The sequence below is a fragment of the Dendrobates tinctorius genome, unplaced genomic scaffold, assembly GCF_039654945.1.
Source record: "Dendrobates tinctorius isolate UK_male_01 unplaced genomic scaffold, ASM3965494v1 ptg000102l, whole genome shotgun sequence".
Lineage (NCBI taxonomy): Eukaryota > Metazoa > Chordata > Amphibia > Anura > Dendrobatidae > Dendrobates > Dendrobates tinctorius.
This window is the reverse complement of record NW_027361770.1, coordinates 34,228,602-34,256,474: the sequence shown is the minus strand read 5'-3', so window position 1 is coordinate 34,256,474 and position 27,873 is coordinate 34,228,602. Positions and strand designations below refer to the sequence as shown.

The following is a 27,873-nucleotide window of genomic DNA, read 5'->3' as shown; positions in this document are numbered from 1 at the left end:
TTCAAATATCAGGGACCTGGAGTAGTTTGCCAAAGAAGAATGGTCTAAAATTCCAGCAGAGCATTGTAAGAAACTCATTGATGGTTACCGGAAGCGGTTGGTCGCAGTTATTTTGGCTAAAGGTTGTGCAATCAAGTATTAGGCTGAGGGTGCCAATACTTTTGTCTGGCCCATTTTTGGAGTTGTGTGTGAAATGATCAATGTTTTGCTTTTTGCTTCATTCTCTTTTGTGTTTTTTTTCATTTAAGACAAATTAAATGAAGACAATAATGCCAAAGAATTTGTTTGCAATCATTTTCAGGAAGAAACTGAATATTATCTGACAGAATTGCAGGGGTGTCAATACTTTTGGCCATGACTGTATATACAGTATGGTAAATCCATCCCTGACAGTAGGCCATGGATACGATCAGCATCCCAACTCATGCAGCCCCTTCGTAATTGTTTGTCCACACAATTTCTCCATCTGACCCCAGAAGCTGAACAAAAAACTTTTGATTACCTCTGCCCCAGCTTTTGATTTACCCAACTAAAATAAACCATTTTCTTTGTTCTGCCCTGAGAAGACAGATCATGGCACTTCAGTACTTAACCAAAAACATGACCAACAACAGAGACCTGTGGCTTATTATGTTTGTGTTGGTACTATTTCAGGTTGGTTTGCAACATAAAGAAAGCTACTGCTAAATGTTACTACTCAAAAACTCACAAAGGAGATGGTATGTAGATATAGTGTTAGAGTAACACATTTTACAGCAGACGCCATAAGGGAGATTTTGCAGTCTCTTGAAATTGACAATGGCTTCCACACTCCTTACCATCCATAGAGCAGTGGGAAGGTGGAAAAGCTGAATGGGACATTAAAGTTAAAAATCCAGAAGGCAAAAAAAGGAGATTATGAAGCCATGGATCAAAATGCTTGCCTATGGCTCTTTTCTCAATGAGATACACTCCAGGTAGAAAAACAGTTCTCTCTTCATAATATATACTTTCTGGTTCAGCACCTAGAACAGTATTATTCTTTCCACAATCACTTCAGATGCAGCACGATAGCTTGACCAGCTATGTACAGGCCTTGTATAATCTACTAAACAGTGTGCATAATCGGGTGTATTCTTTCATTCCAGACCCTGAATTAGTGATGAGGTCTTGATCTCAAGCCAGGAGACTGGGTGATCCTAAAAAGACATGTCAGGAAAAGCCTTGACCCAAGATTTGATGGACTATTCCAGGCAAGTTCAGTGAAGCTTGAAGGAAAACCCACTTGGATACACACCAGCCACTGTAAAAGAGTCACACTAACAACAGAATGATAATCTTTTTGCCTGTTCTTATCGGGGTAGTGTCATTGTCCCTAATAAGGACATTGAATGAGGTTCTGAATGATGACTGAGATAATAAGTTTGCCAGACATCATCAGGTGCTCTTAAAAGACATGGACAAGAGTAAGTCACCTAGGGACTATTGGATTTACACTCTCAGTCCTGTGAGTTTGAATACTATGCCTTATTTAGCCATTCCAGTGACTTAAAAAGAAATGTCCCAGTTAAGTAACCATACTATCATGCTCCTGGGTTCAAACCTTTGAACCTGTATTTTGTGGTTGGCTTCTTTGTCTGGTGAGCCACAGCAGGCACACCTTTTTTCTGGTTGTTTAGTTTCTGTTATTCTGGCAGCAGTCTATTTATCATAACACAGGTGTATTAATTTATTCATTTGTCTGCCCTATCACCTTTTAGGTGCGGCTTTCTATTCAATCCTCCTGCAGGTGATAGTTTTCTGTGGATGTTCACAGGGCTTTGGAGTCGGAGTCATGGAGTTGGTGTTCATTTTGGCAGAGTTGGCGCTGGAGCCAGTATAAAATAGACTGACTCCTAAAATATATAATAAATTGGGTTCAGTAGTTCAATACAGGATGTGCTGTAAATGTTTTCATGATAATTTTGTAAAGTTATAAAATGTCAAATGTCTGTTCTATTCCTGATCTAAGGATATAGGCATTTAGTTGAGATGAATCTATGCTGCACTTCATGTACATGCTCAGTAGTGAGGAAGTCGTGGAGTCAGAGTCGGAGAAATTGAGGATTTGGAGATGTTTGGCTTAGCGACTCCACAGCCCTGGTTATGTTCAGCCATTTTTCCGTAGCTTAAAGCCAGTCAGTGAAATTCCAACGAGTTTTTCTCCTTGCTGTTTCTGTTCTTTTTCCTGCATCTACCTTCTGTTTCTTTTCAGGAAGTAGGCGGCATATAATCTAACAGTAAGTTCTTTATACTCTTTTTTTTTTTTTTTTTTTTTTTTCTCTCACTCTGGGATCTTTCCATTTTTCATCACACTTTCCCTTTTGTAGGTAATATACATTCTGCACTGCTCTCTGGTTCTTTAGGAGGAATGTGAAGTGCTTGATGGCTTTTAGGCAGTTTAGTTCCGAGCTGCCATCTCCTAGTCTGTGGTTAGGGCTTCCTCTGATCAGGGAGGAACCATTAGACATTGTGGGTCAGGATCTCTAGTCTGTACAGGAACCGGCATGGTCAGTTGCAGTTTTTAGTTTACCTATTTTCCCGAGTGAGTTGCTACTCTACCATAACACATACTTTACATACTAAACTAGATAGCAACAGAAAAGAGAGGGCTCTGGGTCTGAAGCTGCATGGTTGACAGAGCCATAGTTTCAGATTAACAGGAATGGCTTGCCTCTAGATTGAAATGCTTTGGGCTTCTAATCATGTTGATCTCTTTTGTTACAGGAACTTCACTTCTTGCAACTGCACCAAGATAAGATCCAGAGATGTCCCTTTTTATGGGTAAGCTACCACTACTACACAGTGTGTAGCGGGCGACCCTACTCTCCGTCCCAAACTTCACTATCTAAATGTTACCTTGCAAATCCTAATATCAGGTTTTAACTCCAATGACAATCAGGACTAGGAAAAGATGATGGACATATTAAGCACTACTATGTTATATCTAAATCAATTGCTGGTCTATTCAATAACACTATTGTGGGAGCAACAGATAATTTGCATATTGTTTATGTACTGTAGGCTTACAGGTGGTTACCCAATAATTTCACAGGGGTCTGCACACTGGTCTTCCTGACTCCTTCAACCTTTATAGTAACGCACACCAGGAAAATTGCTAAAGCTATACACACTATGTACAAATGACCTGCACACAACAATCCCAAACCAAATGGTAAGCCCCATCTTGTAGAAATGGAGGTGGCAAATAAGATTGCAAGTTTACCCATTCATAACCCAAATGTAAGAAAAGCTGGCAGAGGCTTTGGATTACGTAGATGACCAAATTTTCCAGGTCCTTGATGTCCTCAATGCACAGTGTCCACAGCGAAGGAAGGCTGGATATGTCAAATAATAAGTCCTATACAGTATGTTATCACTATATCAACCTTATAGGAAATCTTCAAGTGAGGGCTGAGATACCGAAAATAGCCAAAATAAGAGAGAAATGGTTAAAGGAGCACAATGCTAATACTTTTAGGGGAGAGAAACGTTCTCTTTCCTGAGCCCAGCCAATTAGTTCAAGGGTCTAAGCGGGTGGCTCTCAGGGATCATACATATGTCACCATGTTGCCTCAATAATTCACAACTCAATATTGTTGCTAAGCTTCAAAGGAATACCAAGATACCAGCCATGATAACCCATAGTTTCCTTGACATTGCTTTGTTGCGGGCTGATGGGAATGGATGTGCACATGTATTGGCATGTGTTCCACTGAAATGCTGTTGTCAGATTTAAAGCGCACCTAATTGTTTAACAGATATGTCTGGAGCTCATCTCTAACTGCTTTGTAATATAGCTGGCAGCAGCTGTATATGAAGCAAGATCACCTCCTGAGCCCTCTCCACAGATATGGTCCCCCTCTCCAGGATGTTCATTCATTTCCTAATTCAATGAGCCCAATACTCTTCTTTTTATGATTTTACCAAGGGGGCAATATCTCTGGAACCATATGGCAGGTTACAAAGAAACAAGAAAAAAACGAATACTTAGTGGGAAGAAAACAATAGCAAAAAATGGCCACTCTTGACCTGGGGACAGGTCCTTTTTAAACATAATTAAACATTTATTTTTTGCCAATACAATTTCTTTTTGTGCATTGTCTTCAAAATCAATGCTAACCATATATACTGTAAGTACCTAAAAAGTAGCATCACCTTAGTACAATTCTGTCAGCACCATAACTGTGTGCATAAGATAATACTAGTGATAGTCTATACATACAGACAGTACTTGTGATAAGGGCCATCTGCTTTACATATGTGATCTTGGATATATTGTTGCACATTTTTTTGGTGATCCATTCACTGCTTTGTCTGTCCTGCAGCGTTCGTCTGGTTTTATATTTCAAATGTTCTGTTCCTGGAAGTGAGTCTTTTCTCCACCTTGTTTTTAATATCTTATTTTTAATTTGTGTTTGTCTATTTAGCAGTTTTGTTGCATTTATCATACTATATATATTGGCCTTTGGATTTTGCTATCCGTTCCGGACCCGTTGCTCACATTCTCCTTTTTGGCACCTTTATCCCTACGAAGACCGGGATTCTATGATCTGGAACAGCGCTTTTTTTTTTTTTTTTTTTTTTTTTTTTTTTTTCTTGTGCTGCAATATATTTATTTATGATATTGTGTCCTTAATGTTGTCTATTTTTACCTTTTGTTGTATGTTTCACTTATCCCATATTTATGTGTATACACCTTAACAGCTATTCCACTATTGTCAATTTATATATGAGCACCTTTGCTAGGTGCTATAATAAATTTTGTATTTTAGCCTGCTTTGGATTATATTATATGGTTGTGTCACCAATTGTGCCTTATAATATGTAATATCACATACACTCTACTCACTATTTGTGGATACATGATTCCCCTTCTTTGTATCTTATTAACCATTGTAAGCTGCACAAGGGACTTTTTTCTATATTCCGTGTTATGGCTGCGTCCCTGGTCTTCTTAAAGATGGCTGCCACAGTGCGCACGCGCGCCCTGATCTCTGCGCCGTCCTGTTTTCCCTGTTGCATACTGTGCATATGCCCAGTGACGTCATCAGGCAAGGTTGTGCCCGCATGAGCACATTGTGCCGACGGCCACAGGGGAAGGGGACATTTCCGACTCTGACTTTATATAGGGAGTGAGGTGTTTCCCTCTCTTGGCTGTTGTGACATATACTGCTTATTTAACTTTTGCTTAAAAGACAGACCGTGTTCTGCCCATTTTGTGCAGCTAGATATTTTTAAGTGCTGTTCCAGCTATCGTCAGTAGATGTCATAAGTTGCCCTTCTCCTTTTATTCCTGTGTTTGCAATTTTCTGTTCCCCGAATGGTTAATTGTTCAGAACCACCCCTTCTTCTAGCTTTGGTCAACAACATGTAACCATTCTCCAGCTCTAGCCCACATGTGTTTAGCTCAGCTCTTTGCAAAACCATTGCTATAACAAGCAGATTCTGGTAAGGATAATGCAATTATGAGTTATGCATCTGTTAGCAGCTATAATGCAGCCCCCCATGATGTTTGCATTGCATGCTCAGCTCCTGTGATGTTATTTCACTGCATGTTTGTTATAAGCATTCTCTAGTTATGCATCCTCTGTTCAGTGAGTATAAAGCTGGCAGCTGTGTTAGATATTTCTTTCTCCTTTGCTGCTGTGTGTTATATTGCTCAGCTCTTATACAATGCATGATAACAGCATCCTGTATCATTGCTACTGTTGTGATAATACCCTGCATTGCTATTACCTGCCAGTATTTGTGTATTGTATACTGTCTTCTAGTACTGACATGCTGTATTGTCTGTCTTTTGTAGTTTTTACCTTGAATCGTTCACATTTTGTACAACAATCTTTGATATCATCTACATTTTGTTCAACAATCTTTGATATCATCTACAACTTTGTACAACAACCCTTGATCTCATCTACTCTACTATACCATCTGTTATCATCTCCCATTGTTGTCCATATCATCCCAATAAATATAGACTTAAGCACCCATACAGTCTTTGTTTCTGGGAGTGGATGAAAAGTTAAGCCAAATGCTGGAATCCACACAGCGTCATATGTGGAAGTCAGAACAGACAGAATTTAGACTTATTAAAAATTAAAACAGGGACAAATGGTTTGCCAACAGTCAATGCAGCTTCTGTTGGGGATTTTTTATTTTTTATACTGATAATATGTTGAAAAAAATTGCACTTTACAGGTTTTAAAGAAAACACATTGTATTGACTGACTGTGAGAGAAAAGGGGGCTAGCTTACCTATTTAAATAAGCAAGCATGGGAAGTACCATGCTGGCTTAATATAACTTTATTAGTAACTTACATAACCTGCTGTTTAATTCTTGCCCTGCAACAGACATATCGCATATGTCTTTGCAGGGTGACAATTCATTCGCCAAGGATGTATGAGATATATCCTGGAGACTAATGGTTTTAATTCAGCCTGGATTGCAGATTCAGCAGCAATATTTGGTTCACTTTAAAGGTACTGTCACACTTAGCGATGCACCAGCGATCCCGACCAGCGATATGACATGGTCAGGATGGCTGGTGCATCGCTAAGTGGTCGCTAGTGAGCTGCCACACAGGCAGATCTCACCAGCGACATTGCAGGGGTCGGGGGTCGTTACTTACCTGTCACACCAGGCAATCCTGACGTCCTCCCGCCCAGCTCCACGATCGTCGCTCGCCTCTCCACAGGAAGCGCCGCAGGAAGCTGATGACGAGAAACGGTCCAGGAAGTTCTCGCGCGAACAGTGATAACCAGCGGGGGAACGGGTCGTAGGTAAGTATCACACACACAGCGATATCGCTAGCAATATCACTATAACATCACAAGTTATAGCAATATTGCTTAGTGTGACAGGCCCTTAAGGCCACGTTAACATGTTCAGTATTTTACATCAGTAATTAGGCTATGTGCACACATTGTGGATTTTGATGCGGATCCAAAGCGTTTTTGGACACACGAAATTGCATCAAATCCACAGTGAAGTGCACAGCCAATGTTAGCCAATGGGAAATTAAGAATTGCTGTGCACATGATGTGGAAAAATCAGCGCAGATTTGCTGCGATTTTTTTTTTTTTTTTTTTTTTTTTTTTTTTTTTTTTTTTTTTTTTTTTCCCCTGCAGCATGTCAATTCTTTTTGTGGATCCGCAGCAGCAGTTTTCAGTCTCTATCTCTCTCAGCGCAAGGAAGAAAATTCACAGACCGAATCCATTCCCAGTACCACCTAAAAAAAAATCCGCAGAGCAAAAACGCATTACAATCAACAAGAAAGCCACATCAATTCTGTATGAAATCCGCAAGCGTTTTCTGCGAAGAGATGTGGATTCTGTGCAGAAAATTCTGAAGGCTAATCTGCAACGTGTGCACATACCCTTAGTGATGAGTGAGCACTAAAATGCTCATTGGAATACTCGGGTACTCGACCCAAGCAGCGAGCCCAATGTAAGTCTGTGGGAAATCCGGGTATTTTTACCGCAACCCCCCCCGAGGGTCCTCTAAGGTCTAAAAACGTCTGAAAATGATGGAAACACAGCTCAAATGACATGCGAACATCATGGGGGATGCCCCTGGAAGCATTTCTGACTCCCCGGTCACAGCTGTTAACAATGTTGTCAGAGTCTTATACCATGTTTACAGGCGCACCATAAAACATACAAAAACAAAACCAAAATGGATTTTCCTGGGAAATATGGAACATCCTCCTTTCCAGTGTAATGACTTTTATATACCGTATATACTCGAGTATAAGCCGACCCCCCTTAATTTTGCCACAAAAAGCTGGGAGAACTTATTGACTCGTGTATGAGCCTAGGGTGGGAAATGCTCCATAGATTATTCCCCCATATGGTGTCCCCAGAAGAAGCTCCATAGATTCTTGCCCCATATGCTGCCCCCATAAGAAGCTACATAGATTCTTCCCCCATATGCTGCCCCCAGAAGAAGCTCCATAGATTGTTCCCCCATATGCTGCTGCTGCATGTAAAAATAAAAAAAATAAAAAAATGACATACTCACCTCTCCGTCGCTGGGTGTCAGGTGCCGGTGTCACTGCTGACACCTGAGATACTCGTGTGTCCTGCGTCCATGGCTGCTCACCGCTATCTGCCATGTCATCAGTCAGTGACGTTCAGACTGCAGGGTCGCGGCGCGCACTAACCACGTCAACGCACCCTCTGCTGTCTGAAGTCACTGACCGATGACAGACAGCAACAAGCAGCCGTGGACGCATATTCATGAGTTTTAATGAGCGGCACCACATGACCGCTGAAGGCAAGAAGAGAGAGCACGGGGAGAAGCTGGGGGCTCAAGACACAGCGTCAGGATGGGTAAGTATGACCTGACTCCCCCTCCCTTTGCATACGACTCGAATATAAGATAAGAGGGGGACTTTCAAGTCAATTTTTTGGGCAGAAAATCTCGGCTTATATTCGAGTATATACGGTAAGCCAAAATAATTAACCCAAAACAAAAATGATCCTCCACCACTTGGGCTATGTTCACACGTAGCGTTTTTGATGCATTTTTCAACTTTAGCATTGCTTTCAACCAATACAAATGCATTCACTGGGAAATGTCATTTTAACATTCTACAACCTTATGCTTGTTTATCCATTGAATTCAAGGCCTGCTGTGCACCAAAGTACCGCAATAAGCCTTTGAACCCACATACTGGATGGCCACAGGAAAACCAAGGTCACTTTATTCATTTGGTACTCCCATACTGTTTCCTTATGCACTGAATGCAAGGCCTGCCCCGCACCAAAGTTACACACACTCCAATAAGTCTTTTGAAGCCACGTACTGGATGGCCACATGCAAACCAGTTTCACATTATTCATTTGGTACGCCCATACTGTCATGGCCGTTTTTTTTTTTTAATTCGTTTATTAAACTTCAAACAAGAAAAGGATATAATGTACAACATACATATTTGCCTGTGGTTGTGAACATTGTACAGAGCATACATATTACCGTCTCTTTGTTGAATACTAAACAAGGATTAAACACTCTTATTAATATACGAGTAGAGTTGAGCGATACCGTCCGATACTTCAAAGTATCGGATCGGAATGTATCGGCCGATCTTAAAAAAAAAAAAAAGTATCGGTATCGCCGATTCCGATACCGGAAGTCCCATTCAAGTCTATGGGACTTCCGGTATCGGAATAAGAAAAATCCTGTTTTTCCCTTGTACAGCCTCTCTGGGGTCTGTACGGGCCTTTCGGGGGGCTGTGCCGGCCTGCCAGGGGGTCTGTGCAGGCTCCGGTGGTCTGTGCCAGCCTGCCGGGGGGTCTGTGCCGGCTCCGGTGGGCTGTGCCGGCCTGCCGGGGGGCTGTGCCGGCCTGCCGGGGGGTGTGCCGGCCTGCCGGGGGGCTGTGCAGGCATCGTCCGATGGAACTACAAGTCCCATCGGGCGATGCCTGCTACCATGACAGTGATTGACACATTAGCCAATGATGGGACCGTAGTAGTCCCATCATCCGGCTAATGTGTTGAATGTAAAAAAAAAAAAAATTGCTACATACATGCTACATTCATACTACATATATACTACATGCAACATACATACTACATATATACTACATGCATGCAACATGCATACTACATATATATACTACATGCAACATACATACTACATATATACTACATGCAACATACATACTACATATATACTACAAGCTACATACATACTACATATATGCTACATACATACTACATGCTACATACATACCACATATATACTACATACATACTACATGCATGCTACATACATACCACATACATACTACATGCATTCTACATACATGCTACATACATAATACATATATACTACATGCATGCTACATACATACTACATGCATGCTACATACATACTACATACATGCTACATACATACTACATACATACTACATGCATGCTACATACATACTACATATATGCAACATGCATACTACATATATACTACATGCTACATACATACTACATATATACTACATGCATGCTACATACATACTACATGCTACATACATACTACATATATGCTACATACATACTACATATATGCTACATACATACTACATATATGCTACATATATACTACATGCATGCTACATACATACTGCATGCTACATACATTCCACATATATACTACATACATACTACATGCATGCTACATACATACTACATACATCCTACATACATCCTACATGCATACTACATGCATACTACATGCATACTACATGCATGCTACATACATGCTACATGCATACCACATACATACTACATGCTACATACATACCACATGCTACATACATACTACATATATACTACATGCATGCTACATACATACTGCATGCTACATGCATGCTACATACATACTACATACATACTACATGCTACATATATACTACATACATGCTACATACATGCTACATACATACTACATACAATACATTCATACAATACATACATAGACATACAGTACATATAACATAGAGTAACATACTTACCAATACTTGTCACATTGTTCCCCGAAAAAAAGTCCCTAGTCTCACTTTATGCCATTGCTGCGTGGCAATGCATAAAGTGAGCAATGGCATAAAGTGAGACTAGGGACTTTTTTTTTTTTAAGTGGTGGAGGAATACAGTGCGGAAGGATACCTACCTTCCGTCATTGGATTCCTGCAGCCCGTAGAGAACGGCAGCAACAGCTGATGCTGCAGTTCTCTACCCAAGATCGTTGTGGGACACACTCGTGGACTGCTTCGGATCGTGGGTGAGTATTTTTGTGGTTTGTTATGTTAATATTTATTCCGTAAAAGACAATGGCTTCGGGGAACAATGTGACAAGTATTGGTAAGTATGTTACTCTATGTTATATGTATTGTATGTAGTATGTATGTAGTATGTATGTAGTATGTATGTAGTATGTATGTAGTATGTATGTAGTATGTATGTAGTATGTAGCATGTAGCATGTATGTATGTAGCATGTATGTATGTAGCATGTATGTATGTAGCATGTATGTATGTAGCATGTATGTAGCATGTATGTAGCATGTATGTAGCATGTATTATGTATGTAGCATGTATTATGTATGTAGCATGTATGTAGCATGTATGTAGCATGTATGTAGCATGCATGTATGTAGCATGCATGTATGTATGTAGCATGTATGTAGCATGTATGTAGCATGTATGTATGTAGTATGTATGTAGTATGTATGTAGCATGTATGTAGCATGTATGTAGCATGTATGTATGTAGCATGTATGTAGTATGTATGTAGTATGTATGTATGTATGTAGTATGTATGTAGTATGTATGTATGTAGTATGTATGTATGTAGTATGTATGTAGTATGTATGTAGTATGTATGTAGTATGTATGTAGTATGTATGTAGTATGTATGTAGTATGTATGTAGCATGTATGTATGTAGTATGTATGTAGCATGTATGTATGTAGTATGTATGTAGCATGCATGTATGTAGCATGCATGTATGTAGCATGCATGTATGTAGCATGCATGTATGTAGCATGCATGTATGTAGCATGCATGTATGTAGCATGCATGTATGTAGCATGCATGTATGTAGCATGCATGTATGTAGCATGTATGTATGTAGCATGCATGTATGTAGCATGCATGTATGTAGCATGTATGTATGTAGTATGTATGTAGTATGTATGTAGTATGTATGTAGTATGTATGTAGCATGTATGTATGTAGCATGTATGTATGTAGCATGTATGTATGTAGCATGTATGTATGTAGCATGTATGTATGTAGCATGTATGTATGTATGTAGTATGTATGTATGTAGCATGTATGTATGTAGTATGTATGTAGTATGTATGTAGCATGTATGTATGTAGCATGTATGTATGTAGTATGTATGTATGTAGTATGTATGTAGTATGTATGTAGTATGTATGTAGTATGTATGTAGCATGTATGTATGTAGCATGTATGTATGTAGCATGTATGTATGTAGCATGTATGTATGTAGCATGTATGTATGTATGTAGTATGTATGTATGTAGCATGTATGTATGTAGTATGTATGTAGTATGTATGTAGTATGTATGTAGTATGTATGTAGTATGTATGTAGCATGTATGTATGTAGCATGTATGTATGTAGCATGTATGTATGTAGCATGTATGTATGTAGCATGTATGTATGTAGCATGTATGTATGTAGCATGTATGTATGTAGCATGTATGTATGTAGCATGTATGTATGTATGTAGTATGTATGTATGTAGCATGTATGTATGTAGTATGTATGTAGTATGTATGTAGCATGTATGTATGTAGCATGTATGTATGTAGTATGTATGTATGTAGTATGTATGTATGTAGTATGTATGTAGTATGTATGTAGTATGTATGTAGTATGTATGTAGCATGTATGTATGTAGCATGTATGTATGTAGCATGTATGTATGTAGCATGTATGTATGTAGCATGTATGTATGTAGCATGTATGTATGTAGTATGTATGTATGTAGTATGTATGTAGTATGTATGTAGTATGTATGTAGCATGTATGTATGTAGCATGTATGTATGTAGCATGTATGTATGTAGCATGTATGTATGTAGCATGTATGTATGTAGCATGTATGTATGTAGCATGTATGTATGTATGTAGTATGTATGTATGTAGCATGTATGTATGTAGTATGTATGTAGTATGTATGTAGCATGTATGTATGTAGCATGTATGTATGTAGTATGTATGTATGTAGTATGTATGTATGTAGTATGTATGTAGTATGTATGTAGTATGTATGTAGTATGTATGTAGCATGTATGTATGTAGCATGTATGTATGTAGCATGTATGTATGTAGCATGTATGTATGTAGCATGTATGTATGTAGCATGTATGTATGTAGCATGTATGTATGTAGTATGTATGTATGGATGTATGTAGCATGCATGTATGTAGCATGCATGTATGTAGCATGCATGTATGTAGCATGCATGTATGTAGCATGCATGTATGTAGCATGTATGTATGTAGCATGCATGTAGCATGCATGCATGTAGCATGCATGTATGTAGCATGCATGTATGTAGCATGCATGTATGTAGCATGCATGTATGTAGCATGTATGTATGTAGCATGTATGTAGCAAGCATGTATGTATGTAGCATGTATGTATGTAGCATGTATGTATGTAGCATGTATGTATGTAGCATGTATGTATGTAGCATGCATGTATGTAGCATGCATGTATGTAGCATGCATGTATGTAGCATGCATGTATGTAGCATGCATGTATGTAGCATGCATGTATGTAGCATGCATGTATGTAGCATGCATGTATGTAGCATGCATGTATGTAGCATGCATGTATGTAGCATGCATGTATGTAGCATGCATGTATGTAGCATGCATGTATGTAGCATGCATGTATGTAGCATGCATGTATGTAGCATGCATGTATGTAGCATGCATGTATGTAGCATGCATGTATGTAGCATGCATGTATGTATGTATGTAGCATGCATGTATGTATGTATGTAGCATGCATGTATGTATGTAGCATGTATGTATGTAGCATGCATGTATGTATGTAGCATGCATGTATGTATGTAGCATGCATGTATGTATGTAGCATGCATGTATGTATGTAGCATGCATGTATGTATGTAGCATGCATGTATGTATGTAGCATGCATGTATGTATGTAGCATGCATGTATGTATGTAGCATGCATGTATGTATGTAGCATGTATGTATGTAGCATGTATGTAGTATGTATGTAGCATGTATGTATGTAGCATGTATGTATGTAGCATGTATGTATGTAGCATGTATGTATGTAGCATGTATGTATCATGTATGTAGCATGTATGTAGCATGTATGTATGTAGTATGTATGTATGTAGTATGTATGTATGTAGTATGTATGTAGCATGTATGTATGTAGCATGTATGTAGCATGTATGTATGTAGTATGTATGTAGCATGTATGTATGTAGTATGTATGTATGTAGTATGTATGTAGTATGTATGTATGTATGTAGTATGTATGTAGTATGTAGTATGTAGTATGTATGTAGTATGTATGTATGTAGCATGTATGTATGTAGTATGTATGTAGCATGTATGTATGTAGCATGTATGTATGTAGCATGTATGTATGTAGCATGTATGTATGTAGCATGTATGTAGCATGTATGTATGTAGCATGTATGTATGTAGCATGTAGTATGTATGTATGTATGTAGTATGTAGTATGTATGTATGTAGTATGTATGTATGTAGTATGTATGTATGTAGTATGTATGTATGTAGTATGTATGTATGTAGTATGTATGTATGTAGTATGTATGTATGTAGTATGTATGTAGCATGTATGTATGTAGCATGTATGTAGCATGTATGTATGTAGTATGTATGTAGTATGTATGTAGCATGTATGTATGTAGTATGTAGTATGTAGTATGTATGTAGTATGTAGTATGTATGTAGTATGTAGTATGTATGTATGTAGTATGTATGTATGTAGTATGTATGTATGTAGTATGTATGTAGTATGTATGTAGTATGTAGTATGTATGTAGTATGTAGTATGTATGTAGCATGTATGTATGTAGCATGTATGTATGTAGCATGTATGTATGTAGCATGTATGTATGTAGCATGTATGTATGTAGTATGTATGTAGCATGTATGTATGTAGCATGTATGTATGTAGCATGTATGTATGTAGCATGTATGTAGCATGTATGTAGCATGTATGTATGTAGTATGTATGTATGTAGCATGTATGTAGCATGTATGTAGCATGTATGTAGTATGTAGTATGTATGTAGTATGTATGTAGCATGTATGTATGTAGCATGTATGTATGTAGTATGTATGTAGTATGTATGTAGTATGTATGTAGTATGTAGTATGTAGTATGTATGTAGCATGTATGTATGTAGCATGTATGTATGTAGCATGTATGTAGCATGTATGTAGCATGTATGTAGCATGTATGTATGTAGTATGTATGTAGCATGTATGTAGCATGTATGTATGTAGTATGTATGTAGCATGTATGTAGCATGTATGTATGTAGTATGTATGTAGCATGTATGTAGCATGTATGTAGTATGTATGTAGTATGTATGTATGTAGTATGTATGTAGTATGTAGTATGTAGTATGTATGTAGTATGTATGTATGTAGTATGTATGTAGTATGTATGTAGTATGTATGTAGTATGTATGTAGCATGTATGTATGTATGTAGTATGTAGTATGTAGTATGTATGTAGTATGTATGTATGTAGCATGTATGTATGTAGCATGTATGTATGTAGCATGTATGTAGTATGTATGTAGCATGTATGTATGTATGTAGTATGTATGTAGTATGTAGTATGTATGTAGTATGTATGTAGTATGTAGTATGTATGTATGTAGTATGTATGTAGTATGTATGTATGTAGTATGTATGTATGTAGTATGTATGTAGTATGTATGTAGTATGTATGTAGTATGTATGTATGTAGTATGTATGTATGTAGTATGTATGTAGTATGTATGTAGCATGTATGTATGTAGCATGTATGTATGTAGCATGTATGTATGTAGCATGTATGTATGTAGCATGTATGTAGCATGTATGTAGCATGTATGTAGCATGTATGTAGCATGTATGTAGTATGTATGTAGCATGTATGTATGTATGTAGTATGTATGTATGTAGTATGTATGTATGTAGTATGTATGTAGTATGTAGCATGTATGTAGTATGTAGCATGTATGTAGTATGTAGCATGTATGTATGTAGCATGTATGTATGTAGTATGTATGTATGTAGTATGTAGCATGTATGTAGTATGTATGTATGTAGTATGTATGTAGTATGTATGTAGCATGTATGTAGTATGTAGCATGTATGTAGTATGTAGCATGTATGTAGTATGTAGCATGTATGTAGTATGTAGCATGTATGTAGTATGTAGCATGTATGTAGTATGTAGCATGTATGTAGTATGTAGCATGTATGTAGTATGTAGCATGTATGTAGTATGTAGCATGTATGTAGTATGTAGCATGTATGTAGTATGTAGCATGTATGTATGTAGCATGTAGTATGTATGTAGTATGTATGTAGTATGTATGTAGCATGTATGTATGTAGCATGTATGTATGTAGCATGTATGTATGTAGCATGTATGTATGTAGCATGTATGTATGTAGTATGTATGTATGTAGTATGTATGTAGCATGTATGTATGTAGCATGTATGTATGTAGCATGTATGTATGTAGTATGTATGTAGCATGTATGTATGTAGCATGTATGTATGTAGTATGTATGTAGTATGTATGTAGTATGTAGTATGTATGTATGTAGTATGTATGTAGTATGTATGTATGTAGTATGTATGTAGTATGTATGTAGCATGTATGTATGTATGTAGTATGTAGTATGTAGTATGTATGTAGTATGTATGTATGTAGTATGTATGTATGTAGTATGTATGTAGTATGTAGCATGTATGTAGTATGTAGCATGTATGTAGTATGTAGCATGTATGTATGTAGCATGTATGTAGCATGTATGTATGTAGTATGTATGTATGTAGTATGTAGCATGTATGTAGTATGTATGTATGTAGTATGTATGTAGTATGTAGCATGTATGTAGTATGTAGCATGTATGTAGTATGTAGCATGTATGTAGTATGTAGCATGTATGTAGTATGTAGCATGTATGTAGTATGTAGCATGTATGTAGTATGTAGCATGTATGTAGTATGTAGCATGTATGTAGTATGTAGCATGTATGTAGTATGTAGCATGTATGTAGTATGTAGCATGTATGTAGTATGTAGCATGTATGTAGTATGTAGCATGTATGTAGTATGTAGCATGTATGTAGTATGTAGCATGTAGTATGTAGCATGTAGTATGTAGCATGTAGTATGTAGCATGTAGTATGTATGTAGTATGTATGTAGCATGTATGTATGTAGCATGTATGTATGTAGCATGTATGTATGTAGCATGTATGTATGTAGCATGTATGTATGTAGCATGTATGTATGTAGCATGTATGTATGTAGTATGTATGTAGCATGTATGTATGTAGCATGTATGTATGTAGCATGTATGTATGTAGTATGTATGTAGCATGTATGTATGTAGCATGTATGTATGTAGTATGTAGTATGTATGTATGTAGTATGTATGTAGTATGTATGTATGTAGTATGTATGTAGTATGTATGTAGCATGTATGTATGTATGTAGTATGTAGTATGTTGTATGTATGTAGTATGTAGCATGTATGTATGTAGTATGTAGCATGTATGTATGTAGCATGTATGTATGTAGTATGTATGTATGTAGTATGTATGTAGTATGTATGTAGCATGTATGTATGTATGTAGTATGTAGTATGTTGTATGTATGTAGTATGTAGCATGTATGTATGTAGCATGTATGTATGTAGCATGTATGTATGTAGCATGTATGTAGTATGTATGTAGCATGTATGTATGTATGTAGTATGTATGTAGTATGTAGTATGTATGTAGTATGTATGTAGTATGTAGTATGTATGTATGTAGTATGTATGTATGTAGTATGTATGTAGTATGTATGTAGTATGTATGTAGTATGTATGTATGTAGTATGTATGTATGTAGTATGTATGTAGTATGTATGTAGTATGTATGTAGTATGTATGTAGTATGTATGTATGTAGTATGTATGTATGTAGTATGTATGTAGCATGTATGTATGTAGCATGTATGTATGTAGCATGTATGTATGTAGCATGTATGTATGTAGCATGTATGTATGTAGCATGTATGTAGTATGTATGTAGCATGTATGTATGTAGCATGTATGTATGTATGTAGTATGTATGTATGTAGTATGTATGTATGTAGTATGTATGTAGTATGTAGCATGTATGTAGTATGTAGCATGTATGTAGTATGTAGCATGTATGTATGTAGCATGTATGTAGCATGTATGTATGTAGTATGTATGTATGTAGTATGTAGCATGTATGTAGTATGTATGTATGTAGTATGTATGTAGTATGTATGTAGCATGTAGTATGTATGTAGCATGTAGTATGTATGTAGTATGTATGTAGTATGTAGTATGTATGTAGTATGTATGTATGTAGTATGTATGTAGCATGTATGTATGTAGCATGTATGTATGTAGCATGTATGTATGTAGCATGTATGTATGTAGCATGTATGTATGTAGCATGTATGTATGTAGTATGTATGTAGCATGTATGTAGCATGTATGTATGTAGCATGTATGTATGTAGCATGTATGTATGTAGTATGTATGTAGCATGTATGTATGTAGCATGTATGTATGTAGCATGCATGTATGTAGCATGCATGTATGTAGCATGCATGTATGTAGCATGCATGTAGCATGCATGTATGTAGCATGCATGTATGTAGCATGCATGTATGTAGCATGCATGTATGTAGCATGCATGTATGTAGCATGCATGTATGTAGCATGCATGTATGTAGCATGCATGTATGTAGCATGCATGTATGTAGCATGCATGTATGTAGCATGCATGTATGTAGCATGCATGTATGTAGCATGCATGTATGTAGCATGTATGTATGTAGCATGTATGTAGTATGTATGTAGCATGTATGTATGTAGCATGTATGTAGCATGTATGTATGTAGTATGTATGTATGTAGTATGTATGTAGTATGTATGTAGTATGTATGTATGTAGCATGTATGTAGCATGTATGTAGCATGTATGTAGCATGTATGTAGCATGTATGTATGTAGCATGTATGTATGTAGCATGCATGTATGTAGCATGCATGTATGTAGCATGCATGTATGTAGCATGCATGTATGTAGCATGCATGTATGTAGCATGCATGTATGTAGCATGCATGTATGTAGCATGCATGTATGTAGCATGCATGTATGTAGCATGCATGTATGTAGCATGCATGTATGTAGCATGCATGTATGTAGCATGCATGTATGTAGCATGCATGTATGTAGCATGCATGTATGTAGCATGCATGTATGTAGCATGCATGTATGTAGCATGCATGTATGTAGCATGCATGTATGTAGCATGCATGTATGTAGCATGCATGTATGTAGCATGCATGTATGTAGCATGCATGTATGTAGCATGCATGTATGTAGCATGCATGTATGTAGCATGTATGTATGTAGCATGTATGTATGTAGCATGCATGTATGTATGTAGCATGCATGTATGTATGTAGCATGCATGTATGTATGTAGCATGCATGTATGTATGTAGCATGCATGTATGTATGTAGCATGCATGTATGTATGTAGCATGCATGTATGTATGTAGCATGCATGTATGTATGTAGCATGCATGTATGTATGTAGCATGCATGTATGTATGTAGCATGCATGTATGTATGTAGCATGCATGTATGTATGTAGCATGCATGTATGTATGTAGCATGCATGTATGTATGTAGCATGCATGTATGTATGTAGCATGCATGTATGTATGTAGCATGCATGTATGTAGCATGTATGTATGTAGTATGTAGTATGTAGTATGTATGTAGTATGTAGTATGTATGTAGTATGTAGTATGTATGTATGTAGTATGTATGTATGTAGTATGTATGTATGTAGTATGTATGTAGTATGTATGTAGTATGTAGTATGTATGTAGTATGTAGTATGTATGTAGTATGTAGTATGTATGTAGCATGTATGTATGTAGCATGTATATATGTAGCATGTATGTATGTAGCATGTATGTATGTAGTATGTATGTAGCATGTATGTATGTAGCATGTATGTATGTAGCATGTATGTATGTAGCATGTATGTAGCATGTATGTAGCATGTATGTATGTAGTATGTATGTATGTAGCATGTATGTAGCATGTATGTAGCATGTATGTAGTATGTATGTAGTATGTAGTATGTATGTAGCATGTATGTATGTAGCATGTATGTATGTAGTATGTATGTAGTATGTATGTAGTATGTATGTAGTATGTAGTATGTAGTATGTATGTAGCATGTATGTATGTAGCATGTATGTATGTAGCATGTATGTATGTAGCATGTATGTAGCATGTATGTAGCATGTATGTAGCATGTATGTAGCATGTATGTATGTAGTATGTATGTAGCATGTATGTAGCATGTATGTATGTAGCATGTATGTAGCATGTATGTATGTAGTATGTATGTAGCATGTATGTAGCATGTATGTAGTATGTAGCATGTATGTAGTATGTAGCATGTATGTATGTAGCATGTATGTAGCATGAATGTATGTAGCATGTATGTATGTAGCATGTATGTATGTAGCATGTATGTATGTAGCATGTATGTATGTAGCATGTATGTATGTAGCATGTATGTATGTAGTATGTATGTAGCATGTATGTATGTAGCATGTATGTATGTAGTATGTATGTAGCATGTATGTATGTAGCATGTATGTATGTAGTATGTATGTAGTATGTATGTAGTATGTAGTATGTATGTATGTAGTATGTATGTAGTATGTATGTATGTAGTATGTATGTAGTATGTATGTAGCATGTATGTATGTATGTAGTATGTAGTATGTAGTATGTATGTAGTATGTATGTATGTAGTATGTAGCATGTATGTATGTAGCATGTATGTATGTAGCATGTATGTATGTAGCATGTATGTAGTATGTATGTAGCATGTATGTATGTATGTAGTATGTATGTAGTATGTAGTATGTATGTAGTATGTATGTAGTATGTAGTATGTATGTATGTAGTATGTATGTATGTAGTATGTATGTAGTATGTATGTAGTATGTATGTATGTAGTATGTATGTATGTAGTATGTATGTAGTATGTATGTAGTATGTATGTAGTATGTATGTATGTAGTATGTATGTAGTATGTATGTAGTATGTATGTATGTAGTATGTATGTATGTAGTATGTATGTAGCATGTATGTATGTAGCATGTATGTATGTAGCATGTATGTATGTAGCATGTATGTATGTAGCATGTATGTAGCATGTATGTAGTATGTATGTAGCATGTATGTATGTAGCATGTATGTATGTATGTAGTATGTATGTATGTAGTATGTATGTATGTAGTATGTATGTAGTATGTAGCATGTATGTAGTATGTAGCATGTATGTAGTATGTAGCATGTATGTATGTAGCATGTATGTAGCATGTATGTATGTAGCATGTATGTATGTAGTATGTATGTAGCATGTATGTATGTATGTAGTATGTATGTATGTAGTATGTATGTATGTAGTATGTAGCATGTATGTAGTATGTAGCATGTATGTAGTATGTAGCATGTATGTATGTAGCATGTATGTATGTAGCATGTATGTAGCATGTATGTAGTATGTATGTAGCATGTATGTATGTAGCATGTATGTATGTATGTAGTATGTATGTATGTAGTATGTATGTATGTAGTATGTATGTAGTATGTATGTATGTAGTATGTATGTAGTATGTAGCATGTATGTAGTATGTAGCATGTATGTATGTAGCATGTATGTAGCATGTATGTATGTAGCATGTATGTATGTAGTATGTATGTAGCATGTATGTATGTATGTAGTATGTATGTATGTAGTATGTATGTATGTAGTATGTATGTAGTATGTAGCATGTATGTAGTATGTAGCATGTATGTAGTATGTAGCATGTATGTATGTAGCATGTATGTAGCATGTATGTATGTAGTATGTATGTATGTAGTATGTAGCATGTATGTAGTATGTATGTATGTAGTATGTATGTAGTATGTATGTAGTATGTAGCATGTATGTAGTATGTAGCATGTATGTAGTATGTAGCATGTATGTAGTATGTAGCATGTATGTAGTATGTAGCATGTATGTAGTATGTAGCATGTATGTAGTATGTAGCATGTATGTAGTATGTAGCATGTATGTAGTATGTAGCATGTATGTAGTATGTAGCATGTATGTAGTATGTAGCATGTATGTAGTATGTAGCATGTATGTAGTATGTAGCATGTATGTAGTATGTAGCATGTATGTATGTAGCATGTAGTATGTATGTAGCATGTAGTATGTATGTAGTATGTAGTATGTATGTAGTATGTATGTAGTATGTATGTAGTATGTATGTAGTATGTATGTAGTATGTATGTAGTATGTATGTAGCATGTATGTAGTATGTATGTAGCATGTATGTATGTAGCATGTATGTATGTAGCATGTATGTATGTAGCATGTATGTATGTAGCATGTATGTATGTAGCATGTATGTATGTAGCATGTATGTATGTAGCATGTATGTATGTAGCATGTATGTATGTAGCATGTATGTATGTAGTATGTATGTAGCATGTATGTATGTAGTATGTATGTAGTATGTATGTAGTATGTAGTATGTATGTATGTAGTATGTATGTAGTATGTATGTATGTAGTATGTATGTAGTATGTATGTAGCATGTATGTATGTATGTAGTATGTAGTATGTAGTATGTAGTATGTATGTAGTATGTATGTATGTAGTATGTATGTAGTATGTATGTAGTATGTAGTATGTATGTATGTAGTATGTATGTAGTATGTATGTATGTAGTATGTATGTAGTATGTATGTAGCATGTATGTATGTATGTAGTATGTAGTATGTAGTATGTATGTAGTATGTAGTATGTATGTAGTATGTATGTATGTAGTATGTATGTAGTATGTATGTAGCATGTATGTATGTAGCATGTATGTATGTAGCATGTATGTATGTAGTATGTATGTAGTATGTATGTAGTATGTAGTATGTATGTATGTAGTATGTATGTAGTATGTATGTATGTAGTATGTATGTAGTATGTATGTAGCATGTATGTATGTATGTAGTATGTAGTATGTAGTATGTAGTATGTATGTAGTATGTATGTATGTAGTATGTATGTAGCATGTATGTATGTAGCATGTATGTAGTATGTATGTAGTATGTATGTAGTATGTAGTATGTATGTATGTAGTATGTATGTAGTATGTATGTATGTAGTATGTATGTAGTATGTATGTAGTATGTATGTAGTATGTATGTAGCATGTATGTAGCATGTATGTATGTAGCATGTATGTATGTAGCATGTATGTATGTAGCATGTATGTAGCATGTATGTAGTATGTATGTAGCATGTATGTATGTAGCATGTATGTATGTAGTATGTATGTATGTATGTATGTAGTATGTATGTATGTAGTATGTATGTATAGTATGTATGTAGTATGTAGCATGTATGTAGTATGTAGCATGTATGTAGTATGTAGCATGTATGTATGTAGCATGTATGTATGTAGCATGTATGTATGTAGCATGTATGTATGTAGTATGTATGTATGTAGTATGTATGTATGTATGTAGTATGTATGTAGTATGTATGTAGTATGTATGTAGTATGTAGCATGTATGTAGCATGTATGTAGTATGTAGCATGTATGTAGTATGTAGCATGTATGTAGTATGTAGCATGTATGTAGTATGTAGCATGTATGTAGTATGTAGCATGTATGTAGTATGTAGCATGTATGTAGTATGTAGCATGTATGTAGTATGTAGCATGTATGTAGTATGTAGCATGTATGTAGTATGTAGCATGTATGTAGTATGTAGCATGTAGTATGTATGTAGCATGTAGTATGTATGTAGTATGTAGTATGTATGTATGTAGTATGTATGTATGTAGTATGTATGTAGTATGTATGTAGTATGTATGTAGTATGTATGTAGTATGTATGTAGTATGTATGTAGCATGTATGTATGTAGCATGTATGTATGTAGCATGTATGTAGTATGTATGTAGCATGTATGTATGTAGCATGTATGTATGTAGTATGTATGTAGTATGTAGTATGTATGTAGTATGTATGTAGTATGTAGTATGTAGTATGTATGTATGTAGTATGTATGTATGTAGTATGTATGTAGTATGTATGTATGTATGATGTATGTATGTAGTATGTATGTATGATGTATGTATGTAGTATGTATGATGTATGTATGTAGCATGTATGTATGTAGCATGTATGTATGTAGCATGTATGGATGTAGCATGTATGGATGTAGCATGTATGGATGTAGCATGTATGGATGTAGCATGTATGGATGTAGCATGTATGGATGTAGCATGTATGGATGTAGCATGTATGGATGTAGCATGTATGTAGTATGTAGTATGTATGTAGTATGTAGTATGTATGTAGTATGTAGTATGTATGTAGTATGTAGTATGTATGTAGTATGTAGTATGTATGTATGTAGTATGTAGTATGTATGTATGTAGTATGTAGTATGTATGTATGTATGATGTATGTATGTAGTATGTATGTATGATGTATGTATGTAGCATGTATGTATGTAGCATGTATATATGTATGATGTATGTATGTAGCATGTATGGATGTAGCATGTATGGATGTAGCATGTATGGATGTAGCATGTATGGATGTAGCATGTATGTAGTATGTATGTAGTATGTATGTAGCATGTATGTAGCATGTATGTATGTAGCATGTATGTATGTAGTATGTATGTAGTATGTATGTAGTATGTAGTATGTATGTAGTATGTAGTATGTATGTAGTATGTATGTAGTATGTAGTATGTATGTAGTATGTAGTATGTATGTAGTATGTAGTATGTATGTAGTATGTAGTATGTATGTAGTATGTAGTATGTATGTAGTATGTAGTATGTATGTAGTATGTAGTATGTATGTAGTATGTATGTAGTATGTATGTAGTATGTAGTATGTATGTAGTATGTATGTAGTATGTAGTATGTATGTAGTATGTATGTAGTATGTAGTATGTATGTAGTATGTATGTAGTATGTAGTATGTATGTAGTATGTATGTAGCATGTATGTATGTAGCATGTATGTATGTAGCATGTATGTATGTAGCATGTATGTATGTAGCATGTATGTATGTAGCATGTATGGATGTAGCATGTATGGATGTAGCATGTATGGATGTAGCATGTATGGATGTAGTATTTTTTTTTTTTTTTTTTAACATTTAACACATTAGCCGGATGATGGGACTACTACTGTCCCATCATTGGCTAATGTGTCAATCAGTGTCATGGTAGCATGCATCGCCAGATGGGACTTGTAGTCCCATCGGACGATGCTTGCACAGACCCCCGGACATCAGCATAGCCCCCCGGCAGGCCGGTACAGACCCCCACAGGATGCACAGACCACCGGCAGGCCGGCACAGCCCCCCGGCAGGCCGGTACAGACCCCGGGCAGTCCACACAGCCCCCCGGCAGGCCGGCAGAGACCCCCGGAAGGCCCGAAATGACGGCGCATCATGATGCGCGCACACACCGCGCATCATGATGACATCAGGCTGTCAATCAACGTTGAATTTCCGATTCCGATGCCGACTTCCGATATTGAAAAAATATCGGAAGTCGGTATCGGAATTCCGATACAGCAAGTATCGGCCGATACCCGATACTTGCGGTATCGGAATGCTCAACACTATATACGAGTGATCTATGCATAATCCAACAAGCATATATAATGAACACTAGGCTATACATTATGAGCATGTGTATCAATCATATCTCACAGGCCTTTATTGTATCATTCATATAACATTGATTAATTATGGGTTTCTGAACTAAACTACAACTACGTCAACTATCTATTAATTCGCAGCCTACTACCTTGCACTATATAGTCTCACATGCTATGTCTCCATTTTACAAAGTGAGATGGGAAGAATTCCACTTCTCCCAGATTTTTTTCAAATTTACCCGGGCCTCCCCTGTTCTGATACAATGTGCGCTCGTATGGGACAATCGTATTTACCAAATCAATCCAAGTTCTAAGAGAAGGACATGAATTCCCCATCCACTGTAATGCCAATACTTTCTGTGACAAACAGTGTCTCACGTAGAAAGATCCCAACATGGTGACCCCAAATCTCTTCCTCCCATACCCCAAACAAGCAGACCAGTGGTTCAAGAGGGAGAGGAGTTTGCACCAGTGATGACAAGAATAACGTCACCTCTTTCCAGTACTGTAGGGTAATGGGACATTGCCATATCATGTGAATAAAATCTGCATCTGGTGAGTGACATCGCAAGCATTCTGATGATTGGAATCGACCCATCTTGAAAAGTCATATCGGAGTCAAGTATGATTGATTTATTATATACAACTGTATCATTCTATTATTAGCAGATGGTGATACTCCGATCGGAGACTCCAGGATCTCTTCCCACTACTCTCCCTGAGTATTAGGGATGAGTCGTTCCCACTTGCCTTTTACAGAACTTGTGGCAGATTCCGCTCCCACTGACAGCATGTACGTATATAAAGAGGAGATAAGGCCCTGGGGACCCCGTGAATTAAGTATTCCTATCAATGGTAGAGATGAAATGGCACGGCCCCCACCTGTACTCCTTATGTGCGACTGGAGAGCAGATCTTAGTTGCAAATAGCGGAAAAATTGAGATCTCGGAACCTCATGTCTAGCCTGTATCTGCTCAAAAGACATTAAGGTCCTATGATCATACAAGTCTCCTATCAAGGAGACATTATGTTGAGTCCAAAAATCAGTGGATGGGTGACTTAGTAACACTGAAAAATATGCATTTTCCCATAGGGGCATTTCAGCTATAATGTCCCTATATCCAATCACTTTCTTAATTTGCCTCCATACTAATCGTGCCAGACGGAGCAGGGGTAGTAAACGAGGGACACCAGGCCTCTCCAACTCCTGGAAACCCAGTGGACAATCAGTTTTTGCAGCGTGAAGCAAGTGACTTTCAGAATTAGGAAGATAATTACCCGGCATCCATTTACTTAAGGCTCTAGACTGCCCAGCCAAATAATATAAGAAGAAATCTGGCAGCGCCGCCCCACCTCCCTTTTTAGGCCTCTGCAGAGTGGACAACTTAAGTTTAGGCCTACTTTTCCCCCATATAAATGACGTGACCTAGGAATTAAGGTTCACAAAAAAGGACTTGGGTACAGTTACGTCACTGTACTGAAGGGAATAGCTAAGTTTGGGAAGTAATATCATTTTAATCAGGTTGATGCGTCCGGCCACAGACAGCGGTAATTTGCTCCAGGTTGCAAATTTAACTTTGACCAGTTCCAACAGTGGGCAAATATTAAGTTGTAAGTCGAGCGTGCTGTTTTGGGATACATGAACCCCCAGGTATTTAAAGCTAGATACAATAGGCAATGAGGAGAGAGCCTCTAGTTGGGACATCAGGGCATGGGACAGGGGTAACAAGGCAGACTTTCCCCAATTTATATATAAGCCCGAATATGTACTGAATCCATCTATGGCGGCAATCACTTGAGGCAAAGTTTCCTCCACCTCATCCATAAATATCACCATATCATCTGTGTCAAAACCTATGGTATCTACCCGACCCGCTATATCTATACCTTTAATGCCAGGGGAAGACCTTATGCGTATTGCCAGTGCCTCAATTGCAAGGGCAAAGGGGGCACCCCTGACGAGTCCCCCTATGTAATGAAAAGGACTCAGACATGGAATTATTCACAATAATACGGGCCTTAGGTTTCATATATAATAGATTAACCCATTTTATGAACTTATCACCAAAGCCATACCTCTGTAGGCATACGGAGAGGAAAGGCCACTCAAGAGAGTCAAAAGCCTTGGCGGCATCTAACGATGCCAGTGCCCATTTGTTATCTGGCATTAGAGAACTATATTGGACTATTGACTGGACCCGTCTGATATTAATTAAAGTGCTCTTACCAGGCATAAAGCCTGTCTGGTCAGGATGTACTGTATAAGGTTCAGTATAAT

At 36.7% G+C, this 27,873-nt stretch overlaps 1 protein-coding gene and 1 long non-coding RNA gene across 3 annotated transcripts in view; one reads left to right on the top strand and one right to left on the bottom strand.

Annotated features, from left to right (window-relative positions):
• Positions 1-3,230, top strand: part of LOC141099766 (uncharacterized) — a 53,863-nt gene extending 50,633 nt beyond the window's left edge. Inside the window, exons 3-4 of the long non-coding RNA XR_012234520.1 lie at positions 1,128-1,232; positions 2,746-3,230. This is a non-coding gene — a long non-coding RNA (uncharacterized lncRNA). The remainder of the gene's footprint in view (positions 1-1,127; positions 1,233-2,745) is intronic.
• Positions 1-27,873, bottom strand: part of LOC141099765 (NFX1-type zinc finger-containing protein 1-like) — a 400,215-nt gene that overhangs the window by 296,382 nt on the left and 75,960 nt on the right. The gene's annotated exons all lie outside the window — the stretch shown is intronic.